Below are 24,355 nucleotides of genomic sequence, written 5' to 3' on the forward strand. Positions count from 1 at the left end.
ATTTCGCTGGATATTTGATCCGAGGTGGCATATTTTTAGCCTGAAATACTTGGATGGTGTTCTTCCACTCACTTCTAACTTGGTAAGTTTGTGTGGATAAGTCGGATGTTATTCGAATCCTCTTCCCATTGAATAAAGTTTCCTTCTTCGCTTTGGCTGAATTCAGAATTTGCTCTTTAATCTCGAGATCTGAAGACTTGAACATTATGTGCCTTTGCTTGGCTTTCCTGGGGTCTGGCCTGCCAGGTGTCCTATAGGCTTCGGTTACCTGGATAGGGTCCCCTGTGAGATTGGGGAAGTTTTCTGCAAAACGCTATTGAGAACATGTTTAAGCCCTTTGTCCTGGCATTCGGCTCCTTCTTCTATTCCAATTATGCACAGATTATATCTCTTGTCTTTGTCCATTAGTTCCTGGATTAGTCTTCCCTGAAGCTTCACCTTTTCTTGGAGTGTGGTCATTTTCTGGTTCTTATCGGCTGCATCATCGTCCAAGAGAGAGATTCTGGATTCAATATGGTCAATTCTTTGTGCTGCGGATTCAAGTGCAGAGTTTAAGGATGTCAGAGAGCTATTTATGGTTGCCAGATCAGCTCTGATCGTGGAAATTTCTTCCTTTAAAGAGTTGTATTTTAAATCTATTTTTTCATGCATTTCAATTCTCCGGATGTTAAGATTTTCTTTAATGGAGGCTTGCTTTGTATCCATTTTTGCTTCCATTTCTTTTTTGGCTTCCTGGGTGTCCTTCAAGATTTCTGCTCTAAACTCCTGGGATTGTTTTCTGATTTCATTTCTGACGCTTTCCATCATTCCTGTTAACATGGCCTCATTTGCTTTTTTATTCTCCATCTCCTCTTCATTCGTGCTGCTTTTTGTGGCTGGCGAGTTGGCTTGCTCTTTGATGAACTGTGTTATGTTTCTTTGTGATTTGCACATCTGGAGATCTGTGGATAGCTTCTCAGGTTTGGTTTGTAGCTCTGCCCTCCCTCCTGTGTAGGTGTGTCTACCAGAGCAGGTGCTGCCACTGTGGCCCCGCCCACCTGTGCGGGGTACACCTACCAAAGCGGGTGCTGTCGCTGGGAGCCCCACCCACCTGTGCGCTATTCGCCCGCTACCACAGGCGCTGGCGCTGTGGCCCCATCCACTTTAGCGGGGTACGCGTCCCAGAGCGAGCCCCGGGTTGTTGGGTTGTGTTTGTGCCCTCCCGTGAGTCCGTTGGTGGGGGCGGTATGTGTGGGGCCCAGTGGGATCGACTGTCCGGGCGTGGGTTAGCACCCTCAGACCTCGCCTCTGGTGCGAGGGGGGGATGTGATCAGGCCCAGGTGTCCCTGCTGTGCTGGTATTGCTCACCAGCGCCTGTGATTTTAGTTGTAAGAGTCCGCGAGGCACAGGTGCGTCGGGTGGGGCTTGCATTGCCGGCCGTCCCCCGGCCCCTGTTGGGAAGGGGGCAGGGCCAATTTGTCCAGGTCTGGATCCTGTGTGGCCTTGGCGCTGCTCCGCCCTTCCCCTGCTAACCTGACTTCCCAGCGGCTGATGGGAGCTTCCCGCCTGATTTGGGGGTTCTTTGTTCCCTTGGGGTGGGGGGGAGGGAGATCTAGCTTCTTTGTAGGGCTTGGGTCTCTGATAGCTGGTCTCCCGTTGGGTGAGGGGATAATGGGGGACTCACTTTTCCTGGATTGTGTGTGTGTCCCACGCAGACGTTGGTCCTTCAGAGTGTGGCGAATTGTCATGGTGGCGTCCCCGGTTCCCTCCTTCTGCCGCACTGGGTTCCCCAGCCGCCGTCTGTCCGAACCTGGTGTGGACCTGAACTTCTCGTCGCTGTTATCATATGTCCTGGTCCGCACCCTCCCTAGTCACCGTGGGGTCTCCCGCTGTCTGAATTCTGCACTCCCGGCAGCCTGTCTGCCGATCGCCGCGTTCCCCTTTCCCGGCCTGGCCCTGTGTGGGCCAGGGTCGGCTGGTGGGGGGAGGGTCCCCTGGAGATTCTCCGGCTCCATGTAGGTTTTCGGCTCTTATTTTTTACTCCATTGTGTTTTCCTGCGTATCTCCACTGCTTCTGGCTGCTGGTTTTGCTGGGTTCTTGATGGGGTTTTGGGTGTTGGAGTTCCCAGCTCACTATTCAGTTGGAGCGAGTCGGGGTGCCTCCCTACTGTGTTGGCGCCATCTTTCTCCTCCACTCATATTCTTGATGATGGTCGTTCTGATTAGAGTGAGAATGGATTTCAATATTGTTAGCATTTACCTATCCTCGGGTCCTCAGCTCCTTCCACTAGCCCCCAGATCCACCTATCACTAATGAGCCACTCCTACTCACTACCTACCTACTTCCCCTTTACCCACAGAGAGAGAAGCTGCCACCTGGATAAGGTGCAGACACAATGTAGCTCCCTCTCCCGTGGGAACTACGGCCCCACTAATAAACCTCCTTATGAACCTTCTTCTCCTATCTGTGATTATCTCCGCATGGTCCTCTGGGATGGCCAGGAAATATCCTTCCATTGGTGCTGAAACCTGGGATAGGTTCCCCAGTGCATTTGCTCCCCCATTTCTGGGGGGTCCAAGCTGCTCCCAGGACCTATTCTGCTCTCCTAAGCCTACCCAGAGGACCACCGAGGTAACTTCTCCTGACTGAGTGCTCTACTTCCATCCACCACGACAATCTACAAATTTGCCCTCACACCCACGGTAAGTGATCATCTAACTGGGGGCTTGGATCCGATTTTCCAATTTACTGTAGGGCCACAGGGCCGTGGCTTCAGGGCCACACTAGAAAGGCTTCAGAGCCACACAAAGAGAACTGAAAAATCTTGCTGCCACGTTCTGAGCCCCACTTCCAGGTGACTATAGCATAGGGCCACAGGGTGGTGGCCTCAGGGCCACACTCCGTGCTCGATCTGGGACACAGCAAATGGGGTGACGACCTCATTGCTGATTGTCTCCTACATTTCAGCTGACCAGAGTAATACCGAGCTCAGCTCTGTGAATCACTTACCATGGGAGGAGCACAATCTAAAAGCTGCTTGAGTTTGAGCCCAATCTTACAAATGTGGAATATTTTATAGGACTTACATAACTTCTATGAGTGCTCGGGAAAATGGAGTTCTCTCTCTCTCTCTCTCTCTCTCTCTCTCTCTCTCTCTAAACTCTGCCTGCCTGCCTGTGATATAGGATCGGCTGGTACTAGCTTCCAAAGATACCAAAGTTTGTTTAACATCTGCTTTGAAAGACACAAAGAAAGGTTTTCTGTTCTTGTTATTGATGTTTGTTAAGCTTGGAGATTCTGTTAAATTCTGCTTGTTGTTGGCTAAATCCTACGTTTTCTCTAGCATTAACCATGTGGTGGACAATAGAATTGGTTTTAGCAAGTGCCATCTTGGTTCCATCAAGGTTCCAAAAACTCTTGGAGGTGGAGTCCCACCCACCCCCAGGTAATGGGCATGCTGAATTCCTTAAGGCAGGGCCAGGATGTGGAGACTCAAGCTCCCGGTAACCCTGCCCCCCCACCCTGAACTCTGTAACTGCCACCTTGCAATTCAAATGCTCAGAAGTGAAAGTGTCTTGCTGTGAGCCTGCTAAGGCTCTGACCAGCTCCGCTGCCATTACGTCATGCTCATGTCTGTGTTCTGTTTGTGTCCTGTCTCCCATCTCCTGGACCTTCTCTGGTGATAGTATCCCACTTCAGCTCCCCATTGGAGCTGAACTGGTTTCTCAAAATGTGGCTTCTCCATTTCCTTGCCGGATAATCTGTGAAAAATTTTGTTTGCTGGAAAAGCTTTTGTTTTCTAACTGACCACATGGTTCTAAAACATGGGCAAAATAATATCATTTTGCCACTGGAATTCCAGAAAACTTACATGGCCAATTAAAAATAAATTCTTTTTTTTTTTTTTTTGCCAGTCCTGGGCCTTGGACTCAGGGCCTGAGCACTGTCCCTGGCTTCTTCCCTCTCAAGGCTAGCACTCTGCCATCTGAGCCACAGCACCCCTTCTGGCCATTTTCCATATATGTGGTGCTGGGGAATCGAACCGAGAGCTTCATGTGTAGGAGGCAAGCACTCTTGCCACTAGGCCATATTCCCAGCCCCTAAAAAAAAAATTCTAAGCGCACCCCAAAGCTTGTGCACCACTGTCTGTCTGTCGGTAAAACATGGTTTCAAAATTACTTGCTTTTTTGACTATTATTTTAACTTACTTTTAAGTCATGTTAAACTGATCTTTGCAGGCTGTGGGTGGAATCACAGTGAACAGCCTGGAGGCAATACTGACTCTTATCACCTGACTCCAAGCCAAAAGAAAAAAATCCAGGTTTGAAACCCAAACTGATCATGTTTGGGTGCAAGCAAATGTGTCTAAGAAAAACTCCAAAAGGTTCAAATATGCAGCATGTGGTACAAGTACAATGATGTAAAACCAGTGTGTTATTCTTTATGTCCATCTATGCTAAAAGTCAAGTGTACATCTGATCCTGACAATTCTTTGGTATAGACTAAGATTTTGCTTCTCCATTTTTCTCTCCTGTGCTCTCATGAACTCTTTAAGATCAAGGGAACAGAGTTATTTTGGAACAAGTGTGCAAATGTGGCTGCTAACCTAGATTTTTCTGACCCAGGACTGATATTTTCCTTTATAGGATGCAGGTTGACATGTGTGCTAGCTGCATGGACTGTGGTAGCCCATGGCTACAGGAAGCTGCCTCCACAGTATGCTCCCAAACTGCCTGTTTTCACTACTAGTGATTCCTTATTCTCTCTCTCTTGCATGGAAAACTGCTCAGGAAATCTAGGAGTCCTGTGAAGATTTTGACAGGCTCAGAGTGCTCCTGCCCTGGCTCTGCCCCCCCCCCCCCCCCACAACCTCCCAAGATTAGAGTTCGGCTCATAGCAGGCCTATCATGACAGAGTTGCAACCGAGACTTACTCCAAGGTTAAAAGCATTAGAGTTGTGTTTAGTGGCCACAGGGTTGCATTGGGGTAGCATTGGTGTCTTCTCCCTCCATGTCTCAGAAACTGTCGTGGCTGCTGCAGAGAGCAGACTTAGCCTTTGGTCTGTGTGGATTTTGTGACTAGGAAGATGGTTAAAGGCCCAAGCCTTCTAAAATCTTTTTAAAGTTGTCACCCTGATTAAACCAGTAGGGTACAAACCTACAAAAGCCAGAGTACTCAGAGTAAGCAACCAGGGAATACTGGGAGATTTCAAATGTCTTTAACCAGTCTGTGTAGAAATTTGCAGGCAACCCAGCAGGAGGTATGACAATCTATCCAGGGGACTCTGAGAGATGCCACTACAGCCTTGCCCAGATCCAACCCATCTCTCCTGCCTGCCTCCATCACACATGACTAACGAGGCCTGCTGATGGAAGACACAGCCATTTCGGATCTGCTGAAGCTGAGACTTTTACATTGTCCTGACCCTTTGCCATTTTGATTGCTATTCATTTGGGTTCTCTTCCACCTGCTGGTAAGGTTAAATGATATGAATTGATTTGATGGCACATGGATCTCATTCAGTCTGCTGTTCTCTAAGTGTTACAGCAGAACTCTGGAAAGTATTTGTTGGTCAATTCTCAACAAGATACAGGTAAGCTCTACTCCTATTGTTCTCCTGCTGTTTTAATTGGAAATAAAAAGCGCTTTTATGGCTAAGACTCCTTGGATTGCAGTTCGAAGCCAGCCCGGGCAGAAAAAAAAAATCTCTAAAATTCTATCTCCCAACTAACCAGCAAAGAGCCAGACTGGAAGCTTGGCTCAAGAGAACCAGCCAAATGCTGAAAGCGACACTGTGGCTCAAGTGGTAGAGCACTAGCCTCGAGCAGAAGTGCTCAGGGACAGTGCTCAGGCCTTGAGTTCAAACACCGTGATTGCCAACTGGGACAAGCTATCCAAGCAATGAGCACCTAGACTTTCAGGACGAGGTCAGTCCTGACAACAAGGAACCATGGAGAGGAGTAAGAGGAGATGAAGTCTCATCTTAAATGGAGTCAAATTAAACTTGCCCTTTCAAAATTAATCAGAGCCAGGAGATCAAGAGGAATAGTTGTTTACCCACCTAATGTTCATACCTGTCCATTTTCCATCTGGACAGAAACTTACATTCTTGCCTTTGTTAGTTGCTATTTGTACATATATATACACATATGTGTGTGTGTGTGTGTGTGTATGTATGTATGTATATGTATATATTAGCCTCTGACTGGTTACTCCCAACCAGTCCACTATCCCTAAACACTTCCTTCCTGCCCCCAGTCCAGTTATTCCTCCTTCCTTGTAATGGGCCACAATTGGGGTTCCAAATGGAACTTTTCTGGCTTGTGCCCAGGGTGTATTCTCCCATGTCATTCATGTTACTACACTGCTCTGCCCAGCACAGACCTAGACCTTGAAGACCCCAGCCCCAGTGACTCCTTGATGTGCCCAAGCTGCAGGAGGTAGCCAGAGAAGACCATGACACCCATTGGCCCTGATAACCATTCTCATGGAAATGATGAGGACTTTTACCAACCAAACTGTCAAACAAATACTTCTTGGATGGTACTGTTATGCCAAGTCACGAAACAACCACCAAGAAGGCCACTGAGACTCAGACGTTCCAAAATGCAAAAGCAAGGCAAGACTTTATTCAGGCAAGCTGTAACTTGGGCCTTGTTCTACCCACCAACACAGTGGAGGTTAGGAGGAAGCCCCGAGCTGCGATTACACAGGGCTTATAAAGGCAAAAAACAAAGTTACAGCCATCAGGTGTTCAAGCAATACAAAAAAACAAAGTTACAGCCATCCAGTGTTCAAGCAAGACAATAAACAAAGTTATAGCAATCAGGTGTTCAAGCAAGCAAGATTAGGACATGGGTACAAATCTTATTGGCTCAGGGCTCGTGGTACAGGGCTCGAGGCATTCTGGGGGCAGTTAGAGTTAAGCATTCCCAGCGGTTAGAGTTCTTCACCGGCTGGGCCCTAATAAGCTTGTCCTGGGTTTGCTCACAGGGCCTGCTTATCTCAGGTTCATGTGGTAAAGTGGGGTTCGCGTGGTAAAGTGGGCCTGACTTCAAAGTCTGGCTCTTCAGTACCAGGCCAAATGATGAATCAGGGACCCCTGACTACTTTGCCCCTTTATAGCAGGAAGTAGCTCCAGAAGAAACAACCTCTGCCCATACTCCAGGCTTGGTACCCCTCCTCTGTTATTAATAAACAACAAATGGGGGAATGTTAGCATTTCCCTAGCCTCAGGTCCTCAGCTCCTCCCACTGGCCCCCAGATCCACCCACACCTAATGAGCCACTCCTACTCACTACCTACCTACCTCCCCTTGACCCCCAGAGAGAGAAGCTGCCACCTGGAAAAGGTGCAGATACCATGTAGCTCCCTCTCCCGTGGGAACTATGGCCCCACCAATAAACCTCCTTATGAACCTTCTTCTCCTGTCTGTAATTATCTCTGCATGGTCTTCTGGGATGGCTGGGACATATCCTTTCAAATGTTGTTTGGCTTTTATGCCAGGGATGTTGAGCATTTTTCTTCATGCATTTATTGGATATTTGTACTTTTTTTCATTGGGCTATTAATACTTGAGGAGGATTAATTTTTTTAAAGCTCCCTGTATGTTGTGGTTGTTAGTTCCTTGTCAAACATATAGCTGGCAAAGATATTTTCCTGTTCTGTAGGCTGTCTTTTCAGAGTAGCAAATACATATTTTGCTGTGTAGAAGCTTTTTTTTTTTTGTCAGTCATAGGGCTTGAACTCATAGTGTTGGTGCTGTTCCTGGGCTTTTTTGCTCAATACTAGCATTCTACCACTTTGAAACACACTGCCACTTCCAGTTTTCTGGTGGTTAATTGGAAATAAGAGTCTCACAGATTTTCCTGCCTGGGCTGGCTTTGAACCATGATCTTCAGATCTCAGCCTTCTCAGTTGCTAGGATTACAGGCATGAGTCACTGGCTTCTGGCTTGTAAAAGCCTTTTTAAAAGTTAAGAATAGAACTACTCTACGATCCAGCAATACTACTACTGGACACTTATCTAAAATAATGTTAAGTCAGTATATAGTAAAGGCATTGGCACACTTTCACAAGATCCAAAATATGGTAGCAGCCTAGATACCATACGAAGGATGAGTGGATTGAGAAAATGTGGTATATATGCACAATGGAATTGTATTAATCCATTGGCAAGAAAGAAATCATGTTATTTGCAGAGAAATGGATAGTCCTGAAATAAAAAACATATAGTAGAGAGACAAAGCATATGTTTTCTGTCATAGGTGGATGTTAGACCTGAGATAGAAAATGTAATGCCCAGATTTCAAGGCCCCCAAAGACAACCATCCGAGTCCAGAGTCAAAGCCAAACTGCAAAGGTCGTTTTTTGTGAGTTCGAAACTGGACCTCCGCGCACTTGTTGCCAGTGACGCTAAGAGGCCTGAGCACAATTCCAGCACAGCTTTTATAGACAATTACAGGGAAGTTGGAGAAGACCCCTGGTTACAAGTACATGATTGGTTGACATTTGCCCTAGTTTACTGGTCGTCTCAGGATTGGCCTGGGTTTTCCCGCCGAACGTATGGTGCCAGACGGCCTTACCTTGGGGTACAGATCCGGGTGGGCCTCCAGGAGTGGTCACATAGCCACATTCCTGGAGCCAGATGGTTCTTGTCTCTTGTGCCCAGATCCGGGCAGGGGTCTGAGAACAGACACTTAGTCATATCCAACCTTGAGTTGGCTCCGGGCGTGGACAATTAATCACGTCCCGGGCCAGATGGCCATTATCTCCACTGCTCAGATTTGGGTATGTACAGAGTTTACAGAAGGGTGTGGGGGGCGTGTGCTTACAGAGTAGCTATAGGAAGACTGCTGGTATTTTTCCACTTCCCCATGGGTTTGCAAGCAAAGGTACAGAAGCAAAATAGCTGTTAGGGGCATAATTGTCATAATTTTATTCTCTATGCTCTTCAGAAACAAATATATAGACACACATAGGGTCATATGCATGCATATGTGATCAAAATGACTAAAATATAGTATATGTGGAAGTGAGATTCAGTGGTCTAATAGCTTAGCAAAATGAAAATGAACCATGCATTGACCAAGGGGAGAATAGGGGCTCTAAGGAGGGAGGCAGAATAGCAGAAAGTGAAATGATGGGTACATGCAATCATCATACTCAGAGTACCTAAGTGAAAAGAAAACTAAGGAACTTGAGCAAAGTAGGAGTAGGGGAGATTGCAGAGGATGATGGGAGAGGTGATCCATAGAAATGCATTATACATATGAATGGGCATGTAAATAGAAACTCTCTTGTACAACTATTTGAAGATAATAACAAAAAATACAAAAAAACTAGATCCTGGTGGCTCATGCCTGTAGTCCTAACTATTTAGGAGGCTGAGATGTGAGGGTCATGGTTCAAAGCCAGCCCAGATAGGAAAATTCATGAAATTCTTATCTCCAATGAACTACAAAAAAAAAAAAAAAAAAAAAAAAGCCAGAAATGTAATTGTGGCTTAAGTGGTGACTCAAGTGTTAATCTTGAGCATAAAAGCTCAGAGACAGTGCTCAAACCCTGAGTTAAGTCCCAGGACCAGCATACATATACACTAAAAAATTTAATTAAAAGTAAGAAAAACAATCACTCTGTGAATGCAATTACCTATGATCACCTAAGGAAAACCTATTGGGATAAGGGATGGTGATAATCTGCAATTCCTACAAGATTAAAATAACCTATTGAAAACAATTCTCCAGCTGGTTTGAGCTGGAACCTGGGATTTGGCAGCTTTTACATTTGTTTTTCTATAAGTAGACAGGATGAAATGTTGAACTTTTTTTCCCCTGCCAGTCTTGGGGCTTGAACTGAGGGCCTGAGCACTATCCCTGAGCTTCTTTTGCTCAAGGGTAGCAGTCTACCACTTGGGCCACAGCACCAATTCTGCCTTTTTCTGTTTATGTGGTACTGAGGAATTGAACCCAGGTCTTCATGCATGCTAGGCAAGCACTCTACCATTAAGCCACATTTCCAGCCCCCAGCCCAAAGGTTTTTAAGACAAAAACTAGGCTAAACCACATGACACCTGCTTATTCTCCCAAGCAGAGCTCTCCCAGCTAAGCATCTGCAGTTCAAAGAATGGATTGTCTTGAGAAACTAAAAATTGTAACCACCATTTTGTAGTTACTAACTGCTAATTTTGCTTCTGTAAACCGCTTTGCTGCTAAGGACCTAGGAAACTCCATATTGCTAAGACCCTATGTTGTGCTATGACCTTTGACCCACTTCTGCCCCACTACCAGGAAACTCATGTAAACTGCTCCGGGAATCACAAGTAATGCCTGTTTACCACGAGATGTTGAATTATCTAAAATGCCAGAATAGCCCCTCCTGGGGTCTGGTAATCATTATCTAGACCAGAAACCCTGAAGTTTAGCAAGTATTCTCCAGAGTCACCCTTAGTCACGCTAGTAGTGTCAACCAACCAGTTTAAAGTACATCAACCCTCAGACCTAACCAATGATTTGTTTCTGACCCTTTACTGCTTGGTAGCATGCCAATTATTTTATAGAGTTGTCTTATGATTTTCCTGCAGTGTGTGGTGATTTGTTGCAAGGTATTATGATATATGTTTAGTCCCTGCCTCCCCCAAAGAAATGTATAAAAAGTGCTGTAACCCTGAGCTCAGGGCCTCTCATTGTCACCGGCTGCTGTTGCCAGGTACGTGGGAGACCCAAGCTCAAGCTCACAATAAAGACTCCTTTGCTTTTGCATTGCTGGTGGTCTCTGGTGGTCTTCTATGAGAGCTTTCCTGAACTCAAGTATAACAGTCTCACCTCTAAGCTTTTGGAGCAGAGTGAAAAGCCCCCATCCCCCAGTTAGGCGCCAGGATAGCTGTAAGGAAAAGGCATGTTGTTTAGACCCAGGATCCTTCTTTTGTGATGAGGAAGACCGAATTGACAGACATTATTGTGATCATTAATATTTCACAGGGACTGGACATTAATTCCAGTGTTGCTGTGCTGTGACACAGGGTTGTACCCATTTAGAATATATTAGACATTGCCAGAAACCACACAGACATTCAGGGACAGAAGAACAAAGGAAAAGTTTATTGCCAGCAAGGGGAAGAGTGAGAAGTGCAGTCTATTGTCTGGGGTGACATATATAACCTAGGATGTCTTAGAGGTGGGGCCTTCAGTGTGGACGTGCAGACCAGGGGCTTCACCATGTTGGGCTATGATTGATGGCTGCTGTCCAAAGGGTCCTGGAGCTGCCTTGACCCTGGGGGTCACTTGTAATCTCCTTACCTTTATATGGTCATAGAATGTACTACAGGAATGTTGTCTCTGGGAAGTGGGGGTTGTTAGCATTTCCCCTGCCTCAGGTCCTCAGCTCCTCCCATTAGCCCCCAGATCCACCCATACCTAATAAGCCACTCCTACTCACTGTTAAGACCTACCTACTTCCCCCTTAGCCTCAGAGAGAAGCTGCCACCTGTATAAGGTGCAGATGCCACGTTGCTCCCTCTCCTGTGGGAGATATGGCCCCGCTAATAAACCTCCTTATAAACCTTCTTCTCCTGTCAATGACTATCTCCACATGGTCCCCTGGGATGGCTGGGATGTATCCTTTCAGGGATGGGGGGTTACAGGGAGCATGCTAAAGCTAAGGGGCTATCAGGCTTACATACCCATTTGAGTGGAAACAGGAATGCCACACATGGAGATATTTGCAGGTCCTTTCTTAAAGCCTGTGCTTGACAGCTGGCTCTCTCCTCAAAGATCTCTTGGTCCAGAGGGGAAGTTAAAGGGAGAGGGGGATGTTTAAAAGTTGAAGCCACAAACTTTACATAAGTTTAATTGGCACCAGGGAGGTTAAGTACTGACCAGATAAGGAGACAACTTGGACTACAAGAAGATGAGCTCATAACTCTTTTTTTATTTGCCAGTCCTGGGGCTTGAACTCAGGGCCTGAGCACTGTTCCTGGCTTCCTTTTGCTCAAGGCTAGCACCTACCACTTGAGCCACAGTGCCCCTTCTGGCTTTTTCTATATACATGGTGCTGAGGAATTGAACCCAGGGCTTCATGTATGTGAGATAAGCACTTTACCACTAGGCCATATTCCCAGCCTCCTCATAAGTCTTTAATTTAAACAAAAGTGATAGTGAGGGGGTTCATGACCTAGGTATGTTGTAAAGCAAGACGTCACAGTTTAACAATTTGGCCCTGGGTATATTTTTCTTTTTCTTTTATTTACTGTAGAACTGGGTTGGGAGGTGAAAGGATATTTCCCGGCCATCCCAGAGGACCATGCGGAGATAATCACAGACAGGAGAAGAAGGTTCATAAGGAGGTTTATTAGTGGGGCCATAGTTCCCATGGGAGAGGGAGCTACATGGCATCTGCACCTTATCCAGGTGGCAGCTTCTCTCTTTGGGGGTAAAGGGGAAGTAGGTAGGTAGTGAGTAGGAGTGGCTTATTAGGTATGGGTGGATCTGGGCGCTAGTGGGAGGAACTGAAGACCTGAGGCTAGGGAAATGCTAAGGGTGGGGGGGAGGAGCTAGGTATTTCACAAATGTCAATCCTTTTTTTGTCTGGATTGGCATTCCCTGGTGGTTATGATACAGGAGGACTAGCAAAGGCAGGGCTGAGGGACTTTTATAGCTACAGATCCAAGTGAGGTCCTAGTTCTGCCCCAGGTGGCACAGTGTCTCCTCTGTGTGCAGAGGAGTGCTTCACGGGGGGTGGGGGGGTGGGGGGACATGCTTGAAAGTTTATCCAGCAGGCCTATGCTTTTAAGAAAAACTGAAGAAAAGAACAAGTGAGAAAAGAGCAGGCCAGCAAGAGAGAACATGGAGTCAGGCTAATGACTGAATTCTCTTTTGCATTGTGTGTCATTTGGTTAGTTCCACGGCCAACTAGGGATGGGACACAGACAGGCAGTTGAACTCCTGGGTAGGCAGGACAGGCTGGTGGCTCATGCCTGTAATCCTGGTTGTTAGGAACCATGGAAAAGATGAAAGACTAGAAAGGAGACAGAGGATTCAATAAATCAGATTAGACTTTAATCATCACTGAGGAGGGGCCCCAGGTAACAGGAACAGAGTAGGAGATAGCAGGGGTGACAAAGGTGGGGTCTGGGTTTAAGTACACTTGAATAGTGTGGTGTTAGCTTGTAGGACCAGGTAGTTGCAACGGGAAGTTTCTACCAGAGCAATGTGCACGTTCAGATAGGCTGCGGGTGAGGATTTCCCAGAAGGAGGGGTGAGGGGGGCATCAGTGGGTCATAAGTGGGTTATGAGGGCAAGGCAGATTCCAATCACTAGTTAGTAAGGAAGCTGAGATTTCAGGATCCTTGTTGAAAGCCAAATGAGGTAAGAAAGTCTGTGAGACTCCAGTTAACCAGCCAGAAGCCAGAAGTGGCACTGTGGCTCAAAGTGGTCACATGCTAACCTTGAGTAAAAGAGCTCAGGGACAGCGCTCTGGCCCTACCGCAAGTTGAAGCCCCGTGTCTGAAAAAAAAAAAAGTGTGTGTGGGGGTGATTTGCTTTATTTTCATGATTGTGGAAATTTTGCTTTATTTTCATAATTGCTGGATGGATTCTTGAGTATGTAATTAATACTGTTAATTAAAATGGAGGAGAATGGAAAAGGAATAGGCCAGACTTGATCACAACAGGCAAGGACTGTTTATTGAGGAACAGTGAGGGGCACAGACCTTCCTGCAGGATTGGAGGTTGTCCACCACTCAGAGACAGTCTCAAGCAAAAAGATGGATTTATTGGGGAAGCATAAAGAGAACTGACTGGCCAGGGACACAGCACAAACTTGGGAGCACAAAAGCTTAGGGACAGTCCCCACCCACACCCCTGAGTTCAAGCCCCAGAACCAGCACACACACACACACACACCCCAATGGATGAGATTGATTTTATTTAGATTAGAAATCTCAGCAGAGTGATCCTGTCTTAAATTTCTGTAAGAGGGAGAAGCTACAGTTGAGGTGATTGTTAGTAGAAGTTGTTTTATAAACAGAGGGAGAAAATTCAGAAATCTGGAGGATGGAAGAAACTAAATTACAACAATACTCTCCAAGCCAGAAGCTGACAGCTAACTTTTTCAGAGAATGAGATAAGATGGAAGAAGATAAGATAGAGACCAAGCAAGTGGATTGCTCAGAGCTATTTGGATTCTTTAGAGAACCAACTATTACTTCTGATCTTTCTTATCTGACCTAACAGCTTCAAAATTTAGCTAAACTCTGCAGGGTGAACAGAATACTTGCTTAACCATCCATGAATAGATAAAGGCCTGGGGGAGATACCATTTGCTTTCTAGTCACCAAAATCTCTGTTCCATCTTAACCCCCAGGGCCTTTAGCAATATATCTTCTGGATGTTTTGATTGCATTTGCTTTTGTTCTTGGCCTAGAAAGGTTTACCAATTTCTTTTTTTTGAATCTGTGTTGAGCTTTGGTCACTGGTATTTGGCTCAAAATAAACAATGTTTTACTTGTTTGTTTGTTTACTAATATTTACTTATGCCAGTCTTGTGACTTGAATTCAGAGCTTTGGCTGTAGTATGGAAGTCAGATCTGGCCAAAGCCATCTTTGGCCACATGGCCCAGGTTGTTCTATATGGCAACTTGTCTTGATGGGTGTGCCTGAATTCCTAGAGGAAGGGAAGTCCCACTCCCAGGTGATGGGTGTTCCTGAATCCCAAGAGACATGGGTGAGTGTTAGCATATCCCTCCCTAAGGTCCTCAGCATCTCCCATTAGCCCCCAGATCTACCCTGACTGAAACTCCCTGCCCTAGATCCACTCCCATTCACCATTCAGACTTACCAACTTCCCCTTTAGCCCTAGAGATATAAAACCGACCACCTGGATAAGGTGCAGACACCAGAGCCAGAGCCTTGTTGCTCCCTCTTCCGTGGGAGACATGACCCCATTTATAAACCTCCTTATAAATCTTCTCCTCTCTGCATTGCCCCCTGGGATGGCTGGGACATATGCTTTTAGTGGGCACTTGGCCTATAGGTTAATGAACCTGCAGTCAAGTGCCTGGGACTGGGAGCTTCCTGTGACCCTGCCCCCTGACCTGACCCTATTTAGGGGCAGGCCAGCTCCAGCGCCATTAGGCCAAGCCACATGTCTCCATGTTCATGTCCTGTGTCCTGTCTTCTGGCTCATCTCCAGTCACCATGGCATCCCAAGCCAGCTCTCCATTGGAGCTGAATTGCTTTGTTGGTATGGTTTTTGTTCTTCCCTCTCTGGCTTGTTTTCTGATAGTGTTAAGGGTATGTGTGGGCTGCAGGCCCTTGTAACTGTTATGTGGTCCAGAAATCAATGATCAATGAGACCACTCAGATGACAATCGGGTATTGAGCAACAATGTGCTGACTGCCCACGAGGTCGGGATATCTAGATGGCAGCCCCAAGCTTTTTTTTTTTTTTTTGCCAGTCCTGGGGCTTGAACTCAGGGCCTGAGCACTGTTCTGGCTTCTTTCTGCTGAAGGCTAGCACTCTGTCACTTGGGCGTGGTGCTAAGGAATCAAACCCAGGGCTTCATGTATACCAGGCAAGCACTCTTGCCACTAGGCCGTATTCCCAGCCCAGCCCTGAGCTTCTTATTGGGCTGCTTTTAAACCCAAAAACCACAGGAATTTTCCCTTTTGCCTAATTGTATTGGGTCATTAATTTTGAGATGTGTCCAGGAACTAGTTCATTACTTTCAAGAAATGTCCAGACACTGGTTACAAACAGGTCTGGGTGTCTTGACCATAATGTGAGAACCAAGGGAAAGTGTAGCTCTCTGAGCTCCTAGAAACAATAGGGCTTGTAAAATTTCACTGTCGTAGACTTTACTCTTAGTTCTCATAACTCCATTTTGGTGGCTCCATGCTAGAGGGTTGCACTCCCACCCGTGAGACTAGTTTCTCATAGTTTGACATTTAAAAATATATGTAGACCTTGTACATCTCTGTACCTAGGTAGCAACCATAGTAGCAGATTGTGAAAATGATCATAGGAATAGATTATAGAAATAATCATAGTAGTTATAGAAATGCCATGGTGACTGTCAGATTGGTCCACTTATGATTGAGTACTGGATTGTTTTAGCCCACTCATGCTTGCTTAGTTGATATTAGGAAAACATGGTAACAATTGTTAAAATAAAGTTGATATTAGGTCAGCCTGACCAGGAAATTCTACTTCGGTAAACGGCTTGCTTAACCCATTTGTTTGTGACTTGCTCTACCCCCTGCATTGACCCCCTTCATCTATGACCACCTGCTGTAGAATGCAGCTTCTACCTTCAAAAACCCAGCCCTGCAGTGGCTCATTGCTTTTCTTTCCCATCCCGATAGTGGAGAGCAGATGCTGTACACAGCTAAATAAAGACTCCTAGCCTGATTGACTGAGTGCTGGTGAGACTACACATAATGGAAAACATCTGTCCATCTGGTGACAAAACAGGGTATAGCTCTCTGGAGGGTTGGGGGCAGGGTTACAGGTGTGGGCAATTGCAACTACATAACTTCGCAGCAAGGGCCAGCTTCAGAAAAGTTTCACATTGAACAATGACATTAATACAGAACAATATTAGCAATACTTGTGTAAAGTTAGTATAGTTGTAGAAAACAAATGAAAGGTGTAGGGGAACCCCCTTCTTTGAGTCCCTAGAAACAGCAGGCTTAGACAAGGTAGTGGGCTTAGAGAAGGGCAAATCTAAGCCAAATAACAGGAGGCCAGAACAGCTAGATCTAGAGCTGCTTGACCTTGGCTAAAGAAAGGAAAGAGGAAGACCACTTGAAGTAGGTCAGAACAGGCGCCATCTTGGGGACTCAGACTCCATTTTGAATTATGACACATGGCCCCAGCCCATCCGGAGAAGATGACCCCCTTAGAGTTAAGATAAACAATCATAAATCTCCAACCACATTCAGCGTTTGCTAAGCTAAGTTCCCGAAGGAATGAAGACATCTAGTTATCTGGTTCCTGTCACCATAACTGCCTGCAGCCCTCACCTTTCCTGGTCTCCTGGGATGGCTGGAACAGATTCTTTCAAAAGTAAATCATGGAGTCAGAGCAGTTTATGGCAGGCAGTAGTGAAACATAGACTCTATAAGGGAGGATGGGAGTTGTAGTCTGGGCCACAGTAGCAAATCCCATTGTGGGAACTAGATAAGGGAGAGTCTGAGATGTGAACTCTACTGGAATCTGAACTTTGCTTTGATGACTTATTCCTTATTGTTTTGTTTACTAGAATTGTAATTGCTATCTTAGTCACTAACCGCTAGTTCCTGCTTCTGTAAATCTGCTTCCTTGTACCAACACCACCTGTGTGTGGTCTTTTTCCCTTTAAAAACCCTGCTGAGAGTCTGGGCTACACTGTACTACCTGGAAAGCCACAAGTAGCCACACGACTAAGAAAGACTTCTTGCCCTATGTATCTGAGTCGGTGGTTATATTTGTAGTAAATGGCATCCAACAAGATAAGGTTCATGAAGCTTCTCTTTAAATGTAGGGACTCTTCATTTAGGGTCCTTGACTTCCATCGCAGAATAAGAATTTCTGGATAAGTCATAATGGTAAGAAAACCTGGTAGAGCTTTATTGAGCAAGTAGGTAAGCAGACAAAAAGCAGAAAAGGGTTGGGAATATGGCCTAGTTGTAGAATACATGAAGCCCTGGGTTTGATTCCTCAGCACCACATATATAGAAAAAGCCAGAAGTGGCTCCAGTGGTTGTTAGCATTTCCCCAGCCTCAGGTCCTCAGCTCCTCCCATTAGCCCCCAGATCTACCCATGCCTAATGAGCCACTCCTACTCACTATTAAGACCTACCTACTTCCCCTTTACCCTCAGAGAGACGCTGTCACCTGGATAAGGCGCAGAGGCCATGTAGCTCCCTCTCCCATGGGAGCTATGGCCCCACTAATAAACCTCCTTATGAACCTTCTCCTGTCTGTGATTATCTCTGTATGGCTTCCTGGGATGGCCAGGACAGATCCTTTCTGTGGTAGAGTGTTATCTTTGAGCAAAAAGAACCCAGGGACAGTGCTCACGCCCTGAGTTCAAGTCCCAGGACTGGCAAAGAAAAAAAAAGCAGAAAAGCAGAGACACACTTGAAGAGAGTGTGTGTTCTAGAGGAGACACAGTCTTGAGAATCAAGGGTGTTTACATGGTAACGGCAGGGTTCTGACTTGAAAGTTATGCAAAGATAGGAGTTACATCTTTGCTGTAATCACTTTTAGTGATACACTTTCTGAGTTCCTGGTCATTTGGGGCATTTCTTCCAGGTAGCAATGCATCCTGCCATATAACAGATACTTACTAGTAGGATTTTAGATTGACAGCCTTCACCTTGGGTCACCCACAAGCCAGGCCTGGCCACAGTTGCCCATTACCACCTGAACTGCACATACCCCCAGCCCCAGTGGCGTCAACATGTTGCTGCACAGTCAGGATGCTCTATCCTGGTCTTATGGCTATTTCTAGTATCCAGTTATAGGAGGTATTGACCCAGCTACATGCCAGATATAGGATGTTTTCCCTGGCTACAAATCAGCTGCAGCATGTCCCGCTCCAGCTGTCTGATATCTCCCGTGCCCAGCTGTGACTACAAAACATTTCGTGCTCCCAGCTTCACCTGCCTTCAGCCTCCTGATACTATATAACTACCCAGCTGCCTGAGAGCAGGCTGCTACTCTCTACCCCGAAAGCTAGCCTGTGGGAACCTGTAAATGGAGACCCACTAACCGAGATCCTCAGACTTGAGCCTCTTTGACTACACTGTTTCTTAGTTGCCTTCACCAGGCCTCATTTCCCCTAATTTATCCTGCCTCATTTTCCTCTATAATGAATTTGCTCCTTAGTGTTAAGGGAAATAAATAAAATGAATATCTCCTGTATTTGCTTTATGCTTAAGTTTTTAAAATTCCTGGCAGCCAGTTACCATGCCTCATTTTCCCTAGTCTATCCTGCCTCATGAGTACCTAGTATTACAGGCGTAACTGCTGTACTGCACAGTACTGCTTTGTATATTGGTTTTTCTCTGATGGTTGACTAGATGGAATATGGTAGGTCTGATGGCTGCAGTCAGAGTTCTATTGGAGATTGACCCAAATACTCCTCAGGTGGGACTCATGCCCCAGCCACCTAGACAAGTCTCAAACCAGAGGAACGAAGACAATATTGGGAAACAGTTAATCTGTCCCTGAAGTCCAGAAAACATTTGGCTCACTGTGCTCTATTATTGGATCACACTTATGTTGGTATTCTTTGTCTGCCTAACGAAACACAATTTTGTGTATGTATACATGTGAATATATTAGCATCTTTAGGTTGATTCTTGGATTGTAATTGAAGAGTTAACACATAAGATTTTTGGTTCTGAATATATTTTCTTCCTTTCTTCTGCTTGTTTTTGTTTTTTGTTTTTTCTTGTAGCAAGATACTTTTGCTATTCAAGGTCATTTGAAAACATTGTTATCTTACCCATTGCTAGCTGCAATGTAGCAATGTGTAACTCCTACACTCAAATGTGAGCAAAGAAAAAAGGAATCTTTAAATCTTGTGTTGAAACCAGGTGTTGGTGGCTCATGCCTGTAATCCTAGCTACTCAGGAGGCTGAGATATGAGGATCATGGTTTGAAGCCAGCCTGGGCAGGAAAGTCCATGAAATTCTTATCTCCAATTAGCTAACAGAAAAATGGCACTGTGGCTCAAAGTAGTAGTGTGCTAGCCTTTAGCAAAAATGTTCAGGGGCAGAGCCCAGGCCTTGAGTACAAGTCCCACAACAAATAATAATAATAATAGTAATAATACTGGTACAACTAAACACTTATGTTGAAAGAATTTGCATTAGTAAAAGTTGCCTGGGTAGCTAAAAAAAACAAACAAGTTGTGTCAGTACTGAGGTCTAAATTCGAGGCCTAGGAACAATACCTTACCTTTATTTTTCAAGGCTGATTCCTTAACACTGTTCTTAACACTGTTCCTTAACACCTGTTCTTTGGACATTTTGGTGTTTAGTTGTAGTCAAATATCTCATTGACTTTCCTGCCCAGGGTGGCTTTGAACTGCAAAATCCTCAGATCTCAGGCTCCCAAAAGAGATTGTTACAGTGAAATGACTGGTGGAAGTTTCCCAGGTAGAGGTATCTGTATTATATTTTAGTGTCTGTCGTATTTATTTTCATTAATTTCTTCTTTATGACATTTGTGGGGGACATATTACATAGAACCCCATTTTGGGAGAGTCACTACTATACCGGCAAAATTATTTTCTCTAGGTCCTCCATACCATAATTATTTTAGCTCTGCCCTCCTTAATTCAAATCATAGGATGGGAAAATGAAGCATGGGAAACAGCTGTCAGAAATTCACAAACTTAAGGCTGAAGCAAATACAGGGATATTCATCCACCTACTTAAGATTAAGAGAACAAAATCATTTTAGGGGAACATGAGGCCGGGTGAAGGCAACTCAGAAACATGATAGTTAGAAGCAAGGTATTTAGAAACACCAAAGCAGTACCTTTGCTTCTAAGAGACAACAAGATGCCTTTCTTACCTCAATAAGCATCTATTTTATGGCATGCCCAAAGCATCCAAGATACTAGGAATGATTAGAGCAGAGATAAAACACCCATATTTGCATAATTTTGAAGTTGGACCCCAAACCTGTTAGGAAACAGAGTCATGAGGTTATTAGAATAAAGAAAGAGAAGAAAATAACCTCTGGGCTGGGAATATGGCCTAATGGCAAGAGTGCTTGCCTCGTACACATGAAGCTTTCGGTTCGATTCCCCAGCACCACATATATGGGAAATGGCCAGAAGCGGCACTGTGGCTCAGGTGGTAGAGTGCTAGCCTTGAGCGGGAAGAAGCCAGGGACAGTGCTCAGGCCCTGAGTCCAAGGCCCAGGACTGGCCAAAAAAAAAAAAAAAGAAAAAGAAAATAACCTCAACAGACCAGATAAACTTTAATGGAAAATTGAAGTGGACGCTATGGTGAACCAGAGGAGTCATGAGACAGGAGGCTTAATGGGGACTGGGAGTGGAAGGCTCAAAGAGTTTGGTGAGTTTATGGTGCAGGTCTGGCTCTTGGGTCTCCTGCCTAGTCTCTTGGGCACCTATTACCTGAGAGAGTGGGGGAATGGGCTTCCATTGTTTTTTGTCAGTAGTGGGACTTGAATTTGTGGACTGGGTGCTGTCCCTGGGCTCTTTTGCTCAAGGCTTCCATTCTTCTAGTGAAGTGGGGAGGGTTTAGGGGAACTAGCCCCCACCCTAAGATGTATTGGGGTTTGAGCACAATAAGTCCAGCACACGAACAAAGTCAGGAGAATTCAAGCTTTATTGCAAACACAAAAGATAAAGCTGACTAGCCAGGGACACAGTGCAGACACGGGAGCTGACACTATGACCCTGAACAGTCCTCAAACTGGGGTTTAAATAGGCAAAAACCACACACAGGTGGCTGCAGCTGGCTTAGTAAGGTATGCAATAACAGTATAGGAAAAATCTATATCTTGACAGTTAAAGAATAACACCATTAAGGTAAGATGATGAATCTAGGCAGCTAATGGGGTTAATGGGTTACATTTTCAGAGTAGGATAATAACAAAAACTTAAGAATAACATCTTCAAAGCAAGATATTGATAAGTGGGCACAACTTAAAAATAACATTTTCAAAGTAGGGTATAGATAACACTAATGAAACAGGGCTTATCCTTCAGTTGCAGGTACAACCTGGTACTACACAACATTTGCTGGGTCCGCAGCCTGGTGTAGCATAACATTCACCAGGTCAACTCAACCACCACTCTTATTGAGACCAACTGACACAAAAACATTTCCTCTACCATTGAGCAGGCCTGGGAATGGAATGTCTCAGAAACTTATTCCCCTAATTGGAGGGGCTGTTATCTGAAGGCCCATACAGCAGCCTGGCACTAGGCTACTCCATCCTGCCTTAGAAATATGAAATTTGCATCCCCTCTTCACTACTTTGAGCCAACAGCTTGGCTTGGCTTTTCATATTTACATTAAGATTCTGGACTGGAGGATAGTCAATGGGCCAAACCCTAGGAACCATATTGAGCAATACAGAGCACTTGTGGCTCACACCTGTAATCCTAGCTACTCATGAGGCTGAGATCTGATGATTGTGGTTCAAACCCAGCCTGAGCAGGAAAGTCCATGAGACTCTTATCTTGAATTAACCACAGAAAACCAGAAGTGGCTCTGTGGCTCAAATTGGTAGAACACTACCCTTGATTGCAAAAGCTCAGGGACAGTGCCCAAGCCCTGAGTTCAAGCTCCACAAAGGACAAACTGAAAGGATCTGTCCCAGCCATCCCAAGGGACCATGCGGACATAGTCGGACAGGAGAAGATTTATAATGAGGTTTATTAGTGGGGCCATATCTCCCACAGGAGAGGGAGCAACATGGTGTTTGGCTTCTTAATCCAGGTGGTTGCTTATATAGCTCTGGGGCTAGAGGGGAAGTAGGTAGGTCCGAATGGTGAGTTGGAGTGGCCCATTATAGCTCTAGGTCAGGGAGTTTAGGTATGGATGGATCTGGGGGCTAACAGGAGGAGCTGAGGATCTGAGGAGGGGGAAATGCTAACACAAACCACAACAAAATAAATACCCCTGATGCTAAAGAGCTTTGCATCTCTCTTCCCCCGAGAGCACCCACACTCTATTAGTGTGTCCTGTTATGGGGTTCAAGGGAGGGGATTCCCTGTCCCTCCAAGAGTCCACCACTCAGAGACAGTCTCAAGTAAAAAGATGGATTTCTTGGGGGAAGTTCCAGATGGACCCATCCCAGATTTCAGAAAAACATATAGCACAAAACAGGACAGAGACTTACTTCTGGAAGATTTCTAAGTAACTCCTGCATCCCACACATACCCTTAACACTATCAGGAAACAGGCCAGAGAGGGAAGAAAGAACAAAAACATTACCAACAAACCAATTCAGCTCCAATGGAGAGCTGACCTGGGAAGCCATGGTGACCAGAGACGAGCCAGGAGACAGGACACAGGACGTGAACATGGAGACATGTGGCATGGTGTAATGGCCCCTGAGCTGGCCTGCCCCTAAATAGGGTCAGGTCAGGGGGCTGGGTCACAGGAAACTCCCAGTCCCAAGCGCTTGACTGCAGGTTCAGTAACCTTTAGGCATGTGCCCACCCCTGTCTCTTGGGATTCAGGAACACCCATTTCCTGGGGATGGGACTTCCCTTTCTGTACAACTTGCCATGTGGCCAATGATGATGCTGGCTAGATCTGACCTCCATATTACATGTCCTTACTCTTTGCTGTTTGTCTTTTTGTCTGCTCACTGTTTATCTACCAAGCCCTGCCAACTTTTCTTACCATTATGATTTGTTCAGAAATTCTTTTTTTCAAACTGCATTTTTTTTCTTTTCTTTCTTTTTCTTTTTGGAACTAGCAATCAAACCTAGGATGTTGCACTTGCTAGACAAAAGCTTTGCCAGTGAGCTACATCCCAGCCCATAACACTGGTAGTTTATATCCATCTTGGGGATTGACCTCAGGGACTGGGCACTGTCCCTGAACTGTTGTTGTTGTTGTTGTTGTTGTTTCCCTAAAGGTTAGTGTTCTACCTCTTTGAGCAACAGCTCCACTTCCCAGAAATTCTTATTCTGCAATCAAAGTCAAGGACCCTAAGTGAAGAGTACCTACTTTTAGAGGGAAACCTCATACCTGCATCCAGTGACAGTGCCAGCACAAGAAAAAAAGAATACAGATTTGGAGGCTTTGGAAAAACTTTATGTATTCATTTATTTGTTTCTTTGTTTCAATCTTGGGGCTTGAATTCAGTATCTAGGCACTGTCCTTGACATTTTGTGCTCAAGGATAGTGCTTTACCACTTGAGTCACAGCTCTATTTCTAGTTGGTTTTTTGGCTTGTTTGTTTTTGCCAGTCCTGGGGCTTGAACTCAGGGCCTAGACACTGTCCCTAAGCTTCTTTTGCTCAAGACTAGCTCTCTACCACTTGAGCCACAGTGCCACTTCCGGCTTTTTCAGTTTATATGGTGCTGAGGAATGGAACCTAGGGCTTCATGCATGCTAGGCACACACTCTACTGCTAAGCCTCGTTCCCAGCCTCTTTGGGGGTGTTTTTGTTGTTGTAGGTCCAGAGGCTTGAACTCAGGGCCTAGGTGCTGTTCCTGAGCTTCTTCTTTTTAATTTTATATTTGCCAGTTCTGGAGCTTGGACTCAGGGCCTGAACACTGTCCCTGGTTTCCTTTTGCTCAAGGCTAGCGTTCTCCTACTTGAGCCACAGGGCCACTTCCAGCCTTTTCTGTTTATGTGGTACTGAGAACTTGAACCCAGGGCTTCATTA

This window comes from Perognathus longimembris, chromosome 1, assembly GCF_023159225.1.
Source record: "Perognathus longimembris pacificus isolate PPM17 chromosome 1, ASM2315922v1, whole genome shotgun sequence".
NCBI lineage: Eukaryota > Metazoa > Chordata > Mammalia > Rodentia > Heteromyidae > Perognathus > Perognathus longimembris.